This window comes from Nyctereutes procyonoides, unplaced genomic scaffold (genome assembly GCF_905146905.1).
Source record: "Nyctereutes procyonoides isolate TBG_1078 unplaced genomic scaffold, NYPRO_anot_genome, whole genome shotgun sequence".
Classification (NCBI taxonomy): domain Eukaryota; kingdom Metazoa; phylum Chordata; class Mammalia; order Carnivora; family Canidae; genus Nyctereutes; species Nyctereutes procyonoides.
Genome location: NW_026575046.1, coordinates 55,599,301 through 55,616,148, shown reverse-complemented (window position 1 = coordinate 55,616,148; position 16,848 = coordinate 55,599,301). Strand labels below are relative to the sequence as shown.

General features: G+C 39.8%; 1 protein-coding gene across 6 annotated transcripts in view; it reads left to right on the top strand.

The window, feature by feature from the left end:
• The first annotated feature begins 221 nt into the window (after positions 1-221).
• CCSER2 (coiled-coil serine rich protein 2) overlaps positions 222-16,848 on the top strand; it is a 176,123-nt gene continuing 159,496 nt past the window's right edge. For 3 of the 6 annotated variants that reach the window (XM_055325316.1, XM_055325315.1, XM_055325317.1), the window contains exons 1-2: positions 222-358; positions 6,216-6,276. The gene's annotated coding sequence lies outside the window, so the exon portion shown is untranslated. Of the gene's footprint in view, positions 359-6,215; positions 6,277-9,507; positions 9,568-16,848 lie in introns of all 6 variants that reach the window. The other 3 variants (XM_055325313.1, XM_055325312.1, XM_055325314.1) reach the window with 3 other exon arrangements.

Sequence of the window (16,848 nt, the reverse complement as noted above, 5' to 3'; positions counted from 1 at the left end):
CGGGCGGAGGGCGGGGCGGCCCGGGGTGGGCGGGGCCTGCGGAGGCGGGGGCGGGGCCAGAGGTGGGCCGAGGCTGGTCCGAAGGCGGGGCTTGGCCGCGCGGGGAGTGCGCCTGCGCGGGGGGCGCCGGGGGCGGGGCTGCGCGTGCGCGGTGCGCGTGCCCCGGAGGGCGGAGTCCAGGGCGGGCGCAGGCCGAGGGAGGGGGCGCGGCGCGTCGGGAGTCAGGCGCTGGCTCGGGCCGCGGACGCGATGCTGGCTGCGGCGGGCCGGGCGGCGGGGATGTGACGGGCCGCCCTCGCCTCACCTGGGCTCCTCGGGCGGCCCGCGGGCGGAGAGGCGGCGGCGTGACCTCCGCACGGTGAGAGCCGGGGGCGGGGGCGGGCCGGGGTCGGGCCGGGCCGGGTCGGGGTCGAGGTCGGGTCAGGTCGAGGTCGAGGTCGGGTCGGGGTCGGGGCCGGGGCGCGACCGTCCGGGGGGGAGGGGCCCTGCACCTGCACCTGCGGCGAGGCCGTGACCCCCCGGCGCCCCCCGCGCTCCCGAGCGGCTCGAGGAGGTGCGAGCGCGGAGCCCCGGGCGGGGAGGGTCGGACGCCCCCCGCCCCGCGGGCAGTGACGGGCGCTGGGGCCGCGCCTTCCTGGAGCAGTCAGGGCGAGGCCACGTCCCCCAGTGATTTCAGAGCCAGGATGCTCGTGCGGGTTGATGGGGGAAAGTACCCGGGTGCCCCGAAGGACGGCTGTTCTTTTTCTTTTTTTTTTTTCTTCTTTTTTTTTTTTAATGGGCCCCAAACAAAGACACACCCTAGGGCACATCCTGAGACCAAACTTCGGTGGACCCCACGGTTGCCAGAGGGTCCAGATGCTGCTTCTCTTCTCCTGTGGACACCTGCTGTCTTTAGACCTATCGGTGGTTTTTTTTTTTTTTTTTTTTTTAATGCTCCTACTTTTTTTTTTTTTTTTTAAATCAAAGTAAAAGGAAGAATGGTTCCTCTGAGTTACAGTCCTTGGTGGCTAAGCCCGAGTTTGAATTGCAATAATTGCCAATTCATGTCTGTAGGGCTCCCCAGCCGGGGAGGCTTGCAGCCCCGAGACTAGGCCTTGGCAGTGTGGACCCTACTGACGCACGGACCTCGAGGTCCCAGAGTGAAATGTGCATGTCTCACTCCCATCCGTGATGAAAATTGAGCTCTAGTCTTTTCAGGATAGACGTTTGCGAAGGCATTCCTATTCTCCCGATTAAAATATAATGGAGCCTATTATTTTTGCCATTTTAAAAACAAAACAAAACAAAAACAACAAAAACAGCACATCATCTTTTGGGCTGGTTTAAAGATTTTTAGTGGTGGCAGCTCTCCTTTAACCGAAAGAGATTCTCAGGGCACCCCCCCCCCCCCCACATGCACAAAACATGGCTTATCTGCAATCCATATACGATAAGGTCTTAAACGCTCCTGAATGTTTTGCCTCGAGTCCATCTTCTCAGACATTTATTCCTGTTTTGTCTTGTGATTTATTATGGCTCTTTAGTATTATTTGATGGTTTCCTTTAGTGTTCCCAACACCATTGACCATTGACTTCAACACACACTTTCCTGAGCCCTTTAGCCATAATTCTTACTCTTTCACCCCGGTGTGATACTGATGTGCCTTGGTAAGAAACCGCTAGAAGCGTCCTGAGAGGAAGAAGTCTTCATTTGAAACAATAGCAACAACCAGCCATTTATCCTGTATTTCCACATGGAGACCTTCTTTTTTTTTTTTTTTTTTTGGTTGTTGTTGCTTTGGCTCAACTGCTTGGTGTGTTGGAAGAAGGGGACTTTGCTTCCATCAGTGACTCAGTATAGGTTGCTGAGTCCATCATGACTCTACATAATCTGTGTGTGATCGAAGTCAGAGTCCTTTACAGTGGCTGTTAACTTGCGTTTCTGATTCCGTTTCTACCATTTTGCCCACCTCTCCATACAAAGACTACTTAAGGGTTCTCGGAAGATGACATCTTCCTTTGTGATTTTACACCGTTCACTCTGTTGAGAATTCTTCTCTACCTCGTATACAGTTTGCTCTTCAAGACCCTCCTGAAAATATCACCTCTGGAAGCGGTCCAGACATCTTATCCCCTTTGTCTTGACTGACCCAATGCACATCATTTGTTATGCATTTAGCATTTGTCAGTTAGTGATGATGTGTTTATGTGTCTGTCTCCATAAGATTTTCGGGTTTCTTCGGAAAGGACCTTTGCAACTCTCCCATGTACTGTTATGTGGTACAGGTACTCAACCGTTAATTGAATTTTTGAGGAATGCTCTTAATTCTGAATATAGGTTTAAGATAGGCGAACTTTGTTAACTATCTCTTGTAATATCGGAAAACATGGGAAAAATGAATATGCGAGTTGCATTGAAATTTCCAAGAACACAGTCCAAAGTATTGCTGCTTAGGACTAAAAACCCCAGTTATGACAGCAAAAACCAATGCATTCTGTGATGCAAGACTAAAAAATGCATGGCCGGTAAGGATTGCTGCTTTGTTAATTCATAGGACTTTATTTTGACCCAAGGTCATGCAGGTAGAAAGGGACAGACCTGAGATACAGCTTTGACTGTATTTTACCTTTGTCCCCAGTTTCCTAATTCAAAGTCTTAATGATTGTTCTACAATCGGAGTGGAAGATTTTGAGGGGCATAGACATGTATTAGTAAAGGGGTCTATAAATAGAATGTTGAATTTGAAGGAATTAATAAATTACTTGGTTCAGCTTTAAAAATTTTACCCATTAAACAACTAACGCTCGAAAGGTAAGTGCCTTGTTTGAGGTTGCTTAGAGTCAGTCGTACCCCACATCTCCTGACCTCATGCTTGTGTCCTTTTCATTACTTCATGGTGCTTTTGGGGAAGATGAGGAGGCTGCCAATTTTCAGAGGGAGAACAAACCAGCTTGTATTTTCTCCCTCCTTGAATACTTAGCTGCCACTCTTGGGACCTCAGAGCCCTTGAGTGGTGAGAAACATGATTATTCATTTGGGGATAGAGGAGAAACCTAACCTTCACTACTCCGTTGGCCAAATAGTTTTTAACTTCAGTGCTTGGGGCCATCTCCAGATGCCCCATCACAAGTGGCTTCTGCTCGCCATATGGAGATCCCACATATAGTTACGTTTTGATGGTAAAATGAGATTTTAATATAATAAGGTTACAGATGGCTGGTAGCACGGCTAAAATTACACGTAGGGCTAGTGTGTGCGTGAGAAGAGCCTATCTTATTACTCTTCCGTCATAGGTTTTGGGGGAAAGAAGATGGACAGTTGTGGTTTTATGCCTCTGAAAAGCCAGTTTCCAAGCGTGTACTTAACTCTAGTGGGCCTGATCAATTCCAACAAGCTTTTTACTTTACAAACAACTTAATGATGAAAGAAATAAGAAAAAAAAAGTTTACTTTTTCTTCTCATTTGTTTCTCACCAAATCTACGTGATTTTATACTATAATCAAAGCATAAATACAATGTTCAATATTTACTTTCATATATAATGTTTTCTTTTTTGCTGTGATTTTTGTACATTTCAATTATACAATGTTACAGTGAATTGAGTTACTTATTTTTAATAGTTGGACATACTAGTTTCTTGTTTTGCAAGGAATGCAGTTATCACACGGTTGTGCTATGTTTTGCTTCTTCCCTTTAGGATAAAGACCCGGGAAGGAGAATTACAAGGGCAAGGGGCATGAAGGTTTTTGTCACTTTTGAAAAATATTGCCAAATTTATTTCTGAAAGGTTATTTATTTATTTATTTATTTATTTTTTATTGATTTACACTGCCTCCTGCAGTTTGGTTGACCAGTTTCATCATACTTTTATAGGTTCTTAAGAGTTTGTTTTTTAAAAATAGGTGTAAGAGTACCTACTGGGCTAACATCACTATCTACAATAGAAAAGCAAATGCAGTATTTTTCTAGTTTTACTTTCTCCTTTGTATGAGTTTTGTCTTTTGCCCATAAATTTATTGGAATCTTTTTACCAATTTTCGTAAGCACTTAACATCATAAATATTTGAATTTCTTAAAATATGTTTCTGATCTGTTTTATTTTTATTATCGTGGACTTGGCAGTTTTTAAAATTATTAAAATCACTGACTTACAAAAAATTTTTTGTGATTTCATCTTTTGATTGTGAGGTCTGAGAATGAATGTCAGTCTACCATCTGATGTACACTTTTATTTTCCTAAGCTTCTAGAGTTTATTTTATCATATGTATATATCTTTAGAAACATATGCAATTAAGATTGAATTTAGTTTATGTGGATTTTGTACTATAGAGAATCACATTTTTATAAATATCTGAGTTTCCATTGGTAAGCAGCTGCTTTTTTTTCCTTCCTGAGCTTGAATAGGAAACAAGAAAAAAAAACTAACTTAGTTATTATTTTTTTAAATGAATGGATACTTGTTTTTAAGTAAATTATAGTAAATTTTGACAAATGAAAATTTCAGGAAAGCATATTTTGGTTAATTGAAGTTTTTGTTGGTTCATGGTTAACCGGAAGGTCATTTCTGATTTAACACTTATTGTTAATCATTCTAAAATATATGAAAGTAAAGCTTCGGTTATCTGCTTCCTTTGGGGAGTGAGACATTCTAGATAGATGAGCTATTCCAGGGTAATAGTTAACATTGAATGCTGGATACGGTGCTGGTACTTGGCATGGAGTTGCTTACTTACTTATCTCTCATAGCAACCATAGGAGGTAGGTCCTTTTTGTATCCTCACTTTGCAAATGAGGAAACTTAGGCAAAGTGACCTGCCAGAGGTAACACAGCTAGTGAGCAGTAGAACTGTTACCCAGTCAACTACTTTTAAAAGGCTCTGTTTGAGAACTGTATTATCTTATTTTCTGTGCTAAGGATTTGAACTTTGTCTTGTAGGCAATGGAAAGATATTAGATGTTTGAGAGCAAAGGGATGATAGGGTATGTTGTTTAGGGAGTTGGCTGATGTGGCAGTGTGGAAATATATTGAATTGTGTTTCTGATAGAAGGTGGTTGAAGTAGGTCATATGAGAAATGAAGCCTGAAATGCAGAGTGGATTTGGAGATCAGGGGATATTATAGAAAGATACAGGACTTAGTAACTCATGTGCAGGAGAGTGGGAAGCTGGAGTGTTCCCTACCCTATGGAGTAGGGTAATGACGAATCAATCTGTGCTTCCGACACTTTGTTCTATCTTTCATGGCACTGACTATGATGTATTGCACCTAATCTAGTGACACATTCACCCGCCCTATTGGATTATGTGCATTTTTCAAGGACAGGGACTGAGTAGGAGGCATGAGCTAATACAGGATGAACTAATAACAAGAAGAAGACGGAAGACTGAATTGGGGGTGGGGAAACACCAAATCACCTAAATTAAAGAGGGCCTGAAGGAGGAGGAGCTCTAGAAGGTGTCAGGTGTCAGGGAGAAGCAGGGAGAGCCATCAGTGCCAGACTGGGGAGGAGTGTTAAGGGGAGGGAAATATTAGCACAAAGGTAAATACAGGATTCCGTTGAGGCTATAGGCAGTTCTGACTGTTGTGTCCCAGTGGGATACGCTGCTGTCTGGTGCTTACGCTTACGTACAGCTACGTTGTCTTTGTTACTGACTTTTTCCTCCCTGCCTTTCTCAGTATCTTGTGGTTTTCCTGCGTTTAGCTTCTAACGCCTGCTACTGGTGCTGATGCTGGGATGTGACTCAGCCTATTGAGAGCAACCAGTCAGAATCCTCCTTCCTTTTTAAGTGAATTGACAAATCAGAATATGTTAGATGTAATCTGTGAGTTTTCAGCTCTTCTCTGCTGAGTTGATTGCTTTCGGATGTTCCCCCTGAGTTACTTTTCTGACTTTCAAGACTTCTGATTGGTGGTTTTGAGATTTGGAACCATTGAGAAGCTAGAGGAGTCCTAAAGACTGGATCCATCCATGAAAGCTGAAGTTCTTCATCTGTTTACTTTTCCCTGTTGATCAGTTTGAATATAGCTGGATCATCTTCGAGGATTGTTGATCTTAAAAATGCCCTAGGGCCATCATTCCAAATATTTATGAATCTCTGTCCTGTAGTTATCTAAGGTGGGGGGCTTGTTTTAAATTTCCTTGGTCAGTTCCCAATTTATTTCACATGACTGGTTTCATAGAGCCACTTAGAAAAGGAATTTGTGCCTGATTTCTTCTGCTCTTGTTTGTTTCAGAGCATCCTTACTCTTCGCTCTGCTTTCTTCCCAATTTTCATCTGGCTGGTTTCTGTACTTGGTAAGTACAATAAAAAAGGGGGTAAAGAGGGCGTCAAAAGGATAACTACTTTTCTTTTCCCTTCCTTTCTGTAGTTTTTACCACACTTTTCTCCCCATTCACCGCTCCCAACTGTCCAATTTAACATGGTCCCCTACCCCATATCTTCAGTTCTGGGTGTGGGAGTGGGAGATGCAAGACAGCTTTTTAGCTGAGGAATGCTGGATGTCTCAGGGTTTTGGTCCTTCTGTAATGTGATAATTTATAGCTTAGTAGATCCTTTCCATTCCCTGGCAATCTACCTCTCTTTAAAATACAAAAAATAAATTTAGGCCCTGTTTCTTTGAATTAATTCTCATTCACTCTCCTTCTGCCTCCCTCTCGCCTTCCCTCCTCTCTTTCCCTCCCTCCTTCCCTCTGTCTCTCTCCTGCTCCCCCTCCAGCACCCTTGCCCTCCCCCCTCTTCTTCCTTTCTTTCTCTGTCCTTCCCCCAGCTTCCTCAAACACACCCCTCCCCCTTACCAGGATACCATAATCTTGACGATAGAGCCCCTAGAGAATACACTAGGGACAGCTAACTTAGGCAGACACCAGAAGGTACTTTGAATTGTTGTTGTCATCATATTAATGATATTTGGTTGCAGCCTGAGTGCTTTGGGGAAATTTGAGAGCTTTCTCTGACCATTATGACTTGGCAGCCAGTGTTGGGGTTGGCAATTACAGTTTTCTCTGACAATCATAGTTTAGAAAAGCAGGAACTATTTGTAACAGTTATTTAAGTGTAGAATGGGTCTGGTGATATTCTGGTGGTACTCTGAGTCCATAGGCCAGGTTATAGGAAACATATCTGGGGAGTGGGAAGGCAGGGATGGCCATTTTTTTTTCTTATTCTTTTATTTTTATTCTTAAAAAGTTTCTTGGGTTTATTTTCTTCATTTCATGGCCATTTTGCAGTCAGCATTTTCCCGGGAGTTGAGAAGTTCCACACTGTAAATCTTCTCAACCCAGGCTTTGAGACCAGATCCTCAGTCTGGATTTTCCTGATTCATGCCATCCATCCATTAAAGAAATACCCACTGAGCACTTCCTAATAATAGTGCAGTGAAGAAAACACATTTTTTGCTGTTGTGGAACTTTCATTCTAATGACAAGATACAGAAAAGAAGCAAGAGTATATGTAATATGACAGTGCTGTGGAGAAAAAGCAGAATAAGACAGCATGCAAGGAGTATGCTGCTGTTTTATATAAGATGCTTAGAGAAGGCTGCAATGATGGATGATATTTGAGCAGATATATGGAAGAAATGAGATTGTGATCTAATCTGCAGAGATTAGGGGAGAGAGTGTTTGAGGAAGATGAAAGTAATGCAAATATCTTGTAGCTGAAGCATGCTCATCTTGCTTGAGGAGCCGCACATAGATCATTGGAGGCAATGAGGGGAATGATTAGTGGAAGATGAGGTGGGGGACTGTAAGGGGTGCTGGGAGACGGGTGCGTGGTAGATCATACGTGGCCTTGGGTGCCAGTAGGACTTTGACTTTTACTCTGAAGGGAAGAAGCACTGAAAGATTTTGGCTTGTTTTAAATAGACCTCTCAGCATTTATGTAGAGACTATCTGAGGCTAGGTGTAATGAGATCATTCAGGAGGCTCCCGCAGTAATTCAGTGTGGGAGACGATAGTGATTTTAGGCAGGGATTGGCAGGAGTGCTAGCGATCTGTATACATTTTGAAAGCAAATCCAACAAAATTTGATGGTGGATTGGATGTGGCTGTTTGTTGGTTTTATCCTAATAAGTGGAAGAATTGGAATTGCCATTTACTAAGATAGGGAAGACTTTAGGAAAAGCAGGTGGGAATGAGTTTAATTTTGGACATGTTACGTTAGCAGTCCAAGTGGAGATGTTGTCTGACACAATGAGGTATACATGACTCTGCAGTTCAGGGCCGAGGTCTGGGCTGGAGGTAGAAATTTCCGGTCATTGGCATAGAGGTAGTGTTTAATACCCTGGAAACTGATTAGGATAATCTAGGAAGTATGGCTGGAGAAGAAGCCCAGAGATTCTGCCTTAGGGTCCTGTAATGTTGACAGGGAAAGGGAAAAGGAGAGGGAGAGCTAGAGAAGAGTTAGAGCTAGCAAAAGATAGCAAGAAGCACTATGAGGGAGGGGGTCTCAGAGTGAATGGTATCCCTGAAGCCCGTAAGTGTTTTAAGAAGGAGGGAGAGAGTGAACAGCTGTGTCAGATGTTATTAGATCCAGGACTAGGTTGTGACTGTTAGATTTAGCAGTATGAAAATCATTGGTGATTATAACAAGTTCCCGGTAGATTAATGGTGATGAAAGCTTTATTGGAGGGAGTTTAAGAGAGAGCTGTAGAGAGGAATTGGAGACAACTGATTCTTTCAAGGAGTTTGCTATAAATTGAAGATGAGAAAAACAGGGTGATAACTAGAAGGGATGTGGAGTCAAGGAATTATTTTTTTTAAAGATGAATGCTTTTCTAGTATATTTGAACAAATACAAAAATGTTTATAGCCGGTAAAATGATCCAATAGAGAGGGAAAAATTAAAGGAGCCATGTCTTTGAAAAATAAATGAAATTAATTCTAATCTGTGATCCCACGGTCTATCATTATCAAATATATATCCTTCTGTATTGACCTATTTCTTTCAAATTAAGGCAGTAGCTAGTGGAGAGAGGTATTAAAGAACATCTCCTATTCCTAATTTGGTGAATTTTTATCAGTTCAAAACTAGTTTTTATTTGTGAGTTACAAATGTGTGTTTTTTGTTTGTTTTGCTAACCTGTTTTTGTCTGGTAACTTCTCCCTGTTTATCATTCTCAGCAGTTTTGCACAAGTGCTTGCCCTGTGGTTCTAAAATCTGTTTTGGTAATCTGTGTCCAATATGGTAGGTTTACTGTGAAGTACCGTTTTTTAAAAAGGAAAAAAATTATTCAATTAAAAAAAACTTAAAGTGTAAGTGAAGTATTCTTAAGAGAAATATTTGATGGCCATTCTTTTCCCTTTTTCCTAATGTACTTGGCCACGCTTTTTCTGTAATTGCTTCTGATTATTGAGTTGATGTTTGAGATGAGTTTAGAAACTTATGTTGAAAGCCCATATTACAGTTACATTACTTTATATGCCTTCTTCTGTGGTTCATTTATGTTTGAGTAAGTAGTTGTCAATATTTAGTGCTGAAGCATTACTGTAATCGCTTTTTAATCTTCTTCATTGGTCTTCTTCCAGATTTTCTTCCCTTAGCCACTTATCCATACTACTGACTTGAATTTCTGAAACACAGATCTGGTAAGGTCTTATTGTTGCTTAAAAATCTTCTGTGGCTTTCTGTTGTCTATGGATGTTAGACACCCTTTTTTTTTTTGGCTTCTTGCTCACCTCCTGCCTGCACCAGCACTCTGTGGTAGAGGATTCAGAATGCTCCTTACTTGGTTCTAAGGCATATCTAATGTTTCTTATCACAGAAGAATGGTCAAATTGCTGTCTGTGTACAGGAAGTCCTCCACTTGATGTGGCCTTTATCTTCTGTCATGGTTCCATGAAGAAGGGAAACTCTGACATCTCTATGTTTTTGCACATAATATTCCTTTTTTCCAGAATACCATCCAACTTCTTAGCTACTTTGTTAAATCACCTCTTCTTTTTAAAAACCCAAATAAAAGTTTCCTCCTCTAGGAAAGCTTCTAGGCATATTTTCATCATGTCTCCTCTATCCTTCCTCCATTATATTCTCTGTTACTTGTATTCTTGTAACATTTGCACGAAGTTATCTTATTGTAGTATTTGCTGTATTTTTAATCTGTTTGCTTTCATGGCTGGGTCTTCCTTACCTCAACACTAAACTTAGAGTCTCTCAATAAACTTTTGTTGATTGAATAATTGAGTAAAGCAAAGGATTATTCAATGTTGACCCGGTTTTGATTGACCCATTTGGTTGGGCTTTTTGCATCAATATAATTTGTAAAGATTATACAATTGAGTAATTCAGATAGATTATGTATCTCAAATCTTTTTTTGTCTGAGTATCTGAATATTTTCCTTTGTGGTTTCAATTTTTTTCTCTTTGATGTTTCTATTTGGTTATCCTTCCTCACCGTCTCTACCCTAGACATATCTTAAACTCATTTTCTCTACTTGATCTTGACTTTGCATTAGTATTTTCTGTAGCATCATCTTGTAAGTTACTTGGGTTTCTGTGTAGTATTTTTAAGTCTCACTTCATATCTTATCATTATTGAGTTCTATTATAATCCAACAAATAGTTTTTGGCCACATCCTGTGTTCCTGATTTGTTAGTACTCGTGATGAGAGGCTGAAGAAGAGAAGGTCTCAGTCCGTGAACTATTGTGATATATGATGAGTATAGTACTTTAGTAATAGTGGAATATCTAGGGCACCTTGGGAGTAGAGAAATCTCTTTTTTATGTACTCCTTAATTCTTACTTTGGCTACTACCAGTCCTTTTCAGGCCCTAGATAATTTTAAGACTGCTTAATAGTTTGTCTAGCCTTAACTCCCTTGTCATTCCAGTTCATGAACACTGTCATTAGATTGATTCATTGTCTAAAAAAAAAAAAAAAAAACAAAAAAACAACCAAGTCCTTCTTTCTGCTCATGGAAATCCAAAATAGAATATAATCTGGAATGCAAAGGCTTTGGCCCAGACTTCCTTTCTTCTTCTGCTACATGAACTCTCCATTCCAACAAAACTCTTCTACTTTCCGTTCTGAACACACTTCATACTTTTCCTTTTTTGCTTTGTTTGAGCCATTCTGCCATCAGTGTTGTTACTTTTGCTTCTTTTACTTACTGAAATTGTATCTATTCTTGGATGTAGTTCCTAGTTGTTAAATATGGTGTGAACCTTTTAGATGACCATGCCCATGTTCATAATACCTTGTCTGCCTTCCTGACATCATTCCTGTTCCCTTTTCTTACCTATTGTTCTCAGCTGTCTTTTACCAGTCCCATCCTTTAATGTTGGTGTGACCTGGGGTTTTCAGTCTGACCTCTTTATCTTCATTCTGTCATGCTTTCTTGGAACACATGTTGTGTTACATTATCACCTTTGTGTTCATTTCTTTGGCCCTGTTTACCTCTTGAGCACTCCAGTCCTTAGGTTTGCTACTTATAATGCTCACTTGATTGTATAATAGAAAACTTGAAACTTAGAAACATCAAAAATTAAGTACATGTTTTTCTCTAGACTCATGTATTCACCTCATTTTCCTATTTTGGTTAATGATGCTGCCAGTCACTCAGTTACTCAAATTATAAACCTGGGAATCACCCTGACTTCTGGTCTCCTCGCCCTCATTTTCTGTTAGCTGGGAAGTTCTGCTCTTGGCGCTGTTCTCCATTCCCTTTACAGTTTCCTTGGGCCAGGCTCTAATATCTTGAGTAGACCATTGTAAAAAGTCCTTTAAAGTAAGTTTTCTGCCTGACGCTGGATATTGTATAAGAAATTCATGTTGAGGGCAGCCCCGGTGGCGCAGCGGTTTAGCGCCGCCTGCAGCCCAGGGCCTGATCCTGGAGACCCGGGATCGAGTCCTGCGTCGGGCTCCCTTGCGTGGAGCCTGCTTCTCCCTCTGCCTCTCTCTTACTCGCTCTGTATCTCTCATGAGTAAATAAAATAAAATCTTAAAAAAAAAAAAAGAAATTCATGTTGATTCTATCTGGAGGAATGGCAGAAACAAAATAGTTTTTTGTCTTCTACCCTAAGTAGCACCTGAACCATGGAGTAGTAATCTTTATGTATCCATAAAAGGTCAATTTCCCAATATCTCTAGAAGATGATATTAAGAAATAATTTATGCTTTGTATAAGAAATTTGCGGATTAAGAAAATATTATTTCTAAGGATTAAAGGGAAAAGGCAAGGAAAGATAGGGAAACAGAGGTCTTGCAGCAAAATGATCTTATAGGATATTTTTTTAATTAACTAGAAAAGAGTGGGTGGTTTGGCATGAGTGTAAGGCAGGGTTTGTTGGGTAGTGATAGGAGAGAACAGCTGCAAAGGAATATCATAGCCATATTTGGAAAGCCTTTGTAATCTTAGCTATATTTGCTTACTATCTGTGTGTCTGTGGACAGATTATGTGATTTCTGCATGTTTCAATTTCCTTAAATTTGCAAAATCAGAATAATAAAGTTATCTATGTTGTAGGATTGTTGTGAGATTTAAATGAGGTATTGCAGATACCTGGCACACAAATGCTCAGTAGGTACCAGCTGCTACTGTTAGTACTGCTTTAAGGCATTTGTTCTTTGGAGAGCCATTGAAGGATTTAAAATTGAAGAGTAACATGGTCAGATTTATAATTTTGAGTATTAAGTCTGAGATAAGTATAAAGGGTGGATTAACAGAAACAAGGTGAAGATAGGGAATTAAGGAACCTTATGCTAGAATTCTGGCTAATGATGGTAAAAGTCTAGATTAAGTGGTATTGGAGAAGACAGGATGGATTTGAGAATTACTAAAAATCGACATATATGGGCCCCCAGGTGACTCACTCAGTTAAACTTCTGACTCTTGATTTTGGCTCAGGTCATGGTCTCAGGGTTGTGAGTTCAAGACCTGTGTTGGGTTCTGCACTGGGCATGGAACCCGCTTGGGATTCTCTCTCTCCCTCTGTTCCCCCCGCCTTTAAAAGAAATTGACATGTGCGTTATATTTTATGAGTTGGGAAAATCTAAAGTTAACTAGGAAAATAGCAAGGATGTAGACAGAATACCTAGCTGGGTAGGAGACATTGTATTTTTTCTTTCATTAATGGGAGAAGGCTGAAGAGGATGGTTAGAGGCACATACTCACCATTGTCAGGGGTCTAACGGCAGAGCTGGGCTGCCTACCATTCTCTAGGTGGGGCTGGAGTGTTTGGGCCCCTCTAGGTGAGTCCAGAGCAATAACGTTGGGCAGCACACAGGGACAGTGTACCAAGTATCAGGAAACTCTCATGAGTGCAGGAGAGACACGATATAAACCACAAGTAGACCTAACCAGTATCAAGCTTGAAACAGAGGAAGAGCTAATTCCTAAGTGACTGGAAAGACAAACTGATGGTTTTAAATTATATTTCAATTTGAATCTCCGAGTTCTGCCCTTTCTGAGTGCTAAAAACAGATCAGGCCCTACTAGGGACTCACCTAAGTTTTGTTACTTTTATAAGTTCAGAAGTGTCTTTTAAACATTTGGTATTTTAGCATTTGATATTTGGGACATTTTGAAATGTTAACATATAGTCATTTTTCTTAAGGATGAATATCTGCTTTATAATTTTGTTTTTGGAGTACTTTATGTATATTCTCATTTAATCATATATTCTTTGGCAACATTAATTGTAGCATTTAAAAAACTACCTTTAATAGTAAAATGATTAGTAAAATAAATTTTCATTTATTTACTAAGTTGAATATTCTTACTTTACGTAATTTTGCTTAAAATCTCTTTGATGAGATAGAACAAAGTTCTGGCTAGAATATTATGACATGTATTTTCTTGTCACTGAAGTGTTCCTTGCATTGATTGGCCATTAGTGAGTATAGGTTAAATATAAATGTACTTTGATTTTAAGGTGTGGTTGATTCTTAGGCCTCAGCCTTCGGTATACACTTTTACATTTTATTAGTCGTATTTTATAAAATTATAATTATTTGTGTTATTGAAGTAAACATTATTTGGGGATTGTGTGTAGTATTACTGGCATTTTCAGTTCTTTATCAGCAACACTTAGAAATTATGTCTCCCTTGCTAAGGAATTAGAGTGACTCTTTATACATACTGTTATGTCCAAGGGGAAGAAATAGAATACCTTCTAAGTAAAAGGGCAGTCATGCATATTTAGGTTTTTCAGTAACTTTCATTCTTTACTCAATAGCTTTCACTAGATGTTTTTTCTACATATTATGATAGTCTTTAGGAATTGAAAAAACCCAAATATATTGTAGTCCTTATTCTCAAGGAGCTCCCAGTCTAATAGAGACAGTAGAACACATGTAGATATGCTTTTAAAATAAAATGGTGGGTTAGTTGCTATTCCCAGAGGTGTATGGGATCATAGAGGAGGAGCACTTAATCCAGGCAGGTGTCACATGAACATGCTGATTCTACAGTGAGTTTATTGCTATATATTACATGAGAAGTAAAACTATAAAACACTGTCATCTAGCAGACTGATACAGATCAGATCATAGGACTTAGTACCTTCCAGAGAGAAGAGATATAGATATTGTATGTCATGGGAGACTACAAATTCCAAGAAGCCTGTTATACCCTCACTTCTTGTCATGCTTTCTTTGTGGAGCTGTTGTATATGCTTCGTGTCTCCCGATGGGGATACTACTCTGGGTAATAGAAAAGACAGAATGACTGGTTGGGGAGAAATACAAAAGAAGTGAGTCAAAAATAATTAGAATTATTTAGTTTTAATAAGATAAGTATAGTATTGACTGCTTAACATTTAAAAAAATTTGGAGATAATTTCATACTCAGAGGAAAGTTGCAAGAATGAAAATAGTACAAAGAATATTCAAATAATCTTTATCCAGATTCACCTATTGTCAAAATTTAATGCTATTTATTATTTCCTTTCTTTCATATATACGTATATACATATGCATGTACATACATGTCTGTATACATATATGTGGTCTTTTGTACACACATGCAATATACACACCCCACCCAAGCATTTGAGAGTAAGTTGCATATGTTACCCCTAAATACAGCCACATGTATTTTCTTTTTTTCTTTTTCTTTTCCACATGTATTTTCTAAGAATGGGGATTTAAAAAAAAAAAATCTAACCACTATTCAGTTATGGACTTCACTAAGTTTAACACTGATACAATTAATCTACCATTTGCATTCCATTTTTTTTTTCAGTGACCAAGTCTCCTTTTTTTTTTTTTTTTTAAATTTTCTGGCCCTTTGCTGTAATGTTTATTTATTTATTTTTATTTATTTATGATAGTTACACACACACACAGAGAGAGAGAGGCAGAGACACAGGCAGAGGGAGAAGCAGGCACCATGCACTGGGAGCCCGACGTGGGACTCGATCCGGGGTCTCCTGGATCGTGCCCTGGGCCAAAGGCAGGCGCCAAACTGCTGCGCCACCCAGGGATCCCCCAAGTCTCCTTTATAGCGTTTCTTTCCTTATACAGACTGCCTTTTAAAGAGCAGAAAATAAAGAATGAGATTTTTGGTTATTAAGGATCTAAAGAAAATCATAGAAACTTAAAGTTGGATTCCCCTTTTACTCCAAATCTGTCTCTCTCCTCCAGTCTTTCCGTTTCAGAAAATGGCAGCACCATTTGACTAGTTGTTCAAGCCAGAAATCTGAGAGTCATCCTTGATTTCTCTTTTTCCCTTTTTTTACCTTTTTCCTCATCCCTTGCATTTAATCTGTCACCCAGTAACACAGTTCCCATTTCCCCCTGCCTGGATTTTCAACTAACTCTTCTACTCCTTTCTACCCATTTACTTGAACCTGCTCAGTCCATCATCATTTCTCATCCAGGCTCTTTCCTGCCTAGCTGCTTACTATTTCCCTGCTCCAGTGTTTTCTCCCTTCCAATTCATTTGCCACATAGCGGCCACAATGACTTTTTAGAAATGAAAATCAGATCATGTCACTTTCCTTATAACCTTCAGTGGCTTTCCATTGGGCCAGAGCACTCTGTCTAGTTACTCTTCTTTCTTTAGGTTATAACTTAAATACTTTTCCTTGAGATGCCTTCCTTGATGCCCATTCTTGTGTTTTCTCCTATAGCACTTTGTTGTTTTTCCTTCATAGGACTTATGATTCATAGTTGTTTGCCTGTTCTTGTCTTTGTTTTCCTTCTCTTTTTCTCTGTCTCCTACACTGGGCTGTGATTGCAAAAGCGATAGAGGCCAGGTCTGTTTTGTCAACTTTTGTATACTTAGCACCTAGCACCTTGCTAGGATCATGGCAAGAGATTAAATATTTGAGTATGCTTAGTGAAAGGAAACATAAGAGGTTATCTGGTCTGCTGCCCGCCCGGTGTAAGAGTCGGCACTCTCTCAGCAAGTGATTATTCAGCTTGTTTTAGAATGTTTTCAGAGGCACACCTTAGTGTTTTATGTGATAGCACATTACCTTGTTGAGTAATTCTAATAGTTTGAAAGATTTTCTTTATTTTGAGCTGAAACTGCCTTTCAGTTATTTTTATCCATTAATCCTAATTCTGTCCCTCTCTGACACCTTAAACTATATGATAGTAACATATATTCTGTTGGATAGGCTAACACATTTGTAAATGCTTTATATTATGTAACATAGTTCTTCACTCTTAGTCCCTCTGTATATATCCATTTTGTCAGAGTAAGTCTAAAAGTGGCATATTAAAGAATAAAGATGTTCATAACCTTTGGTCTAGTAATTTGTGGTTAAATGACTTAAGCATATTATCTTGATGTAATATAGTGTAGCTATTGTAGCCATTAAAATAATAAATGTAACTGTAGTAATGTGGGAAATACTTTAAAAGAATGTAAAAAGTAAAATGTTAAATTTTATCTAGTTATTATAGCCAACTGACTAGTTTA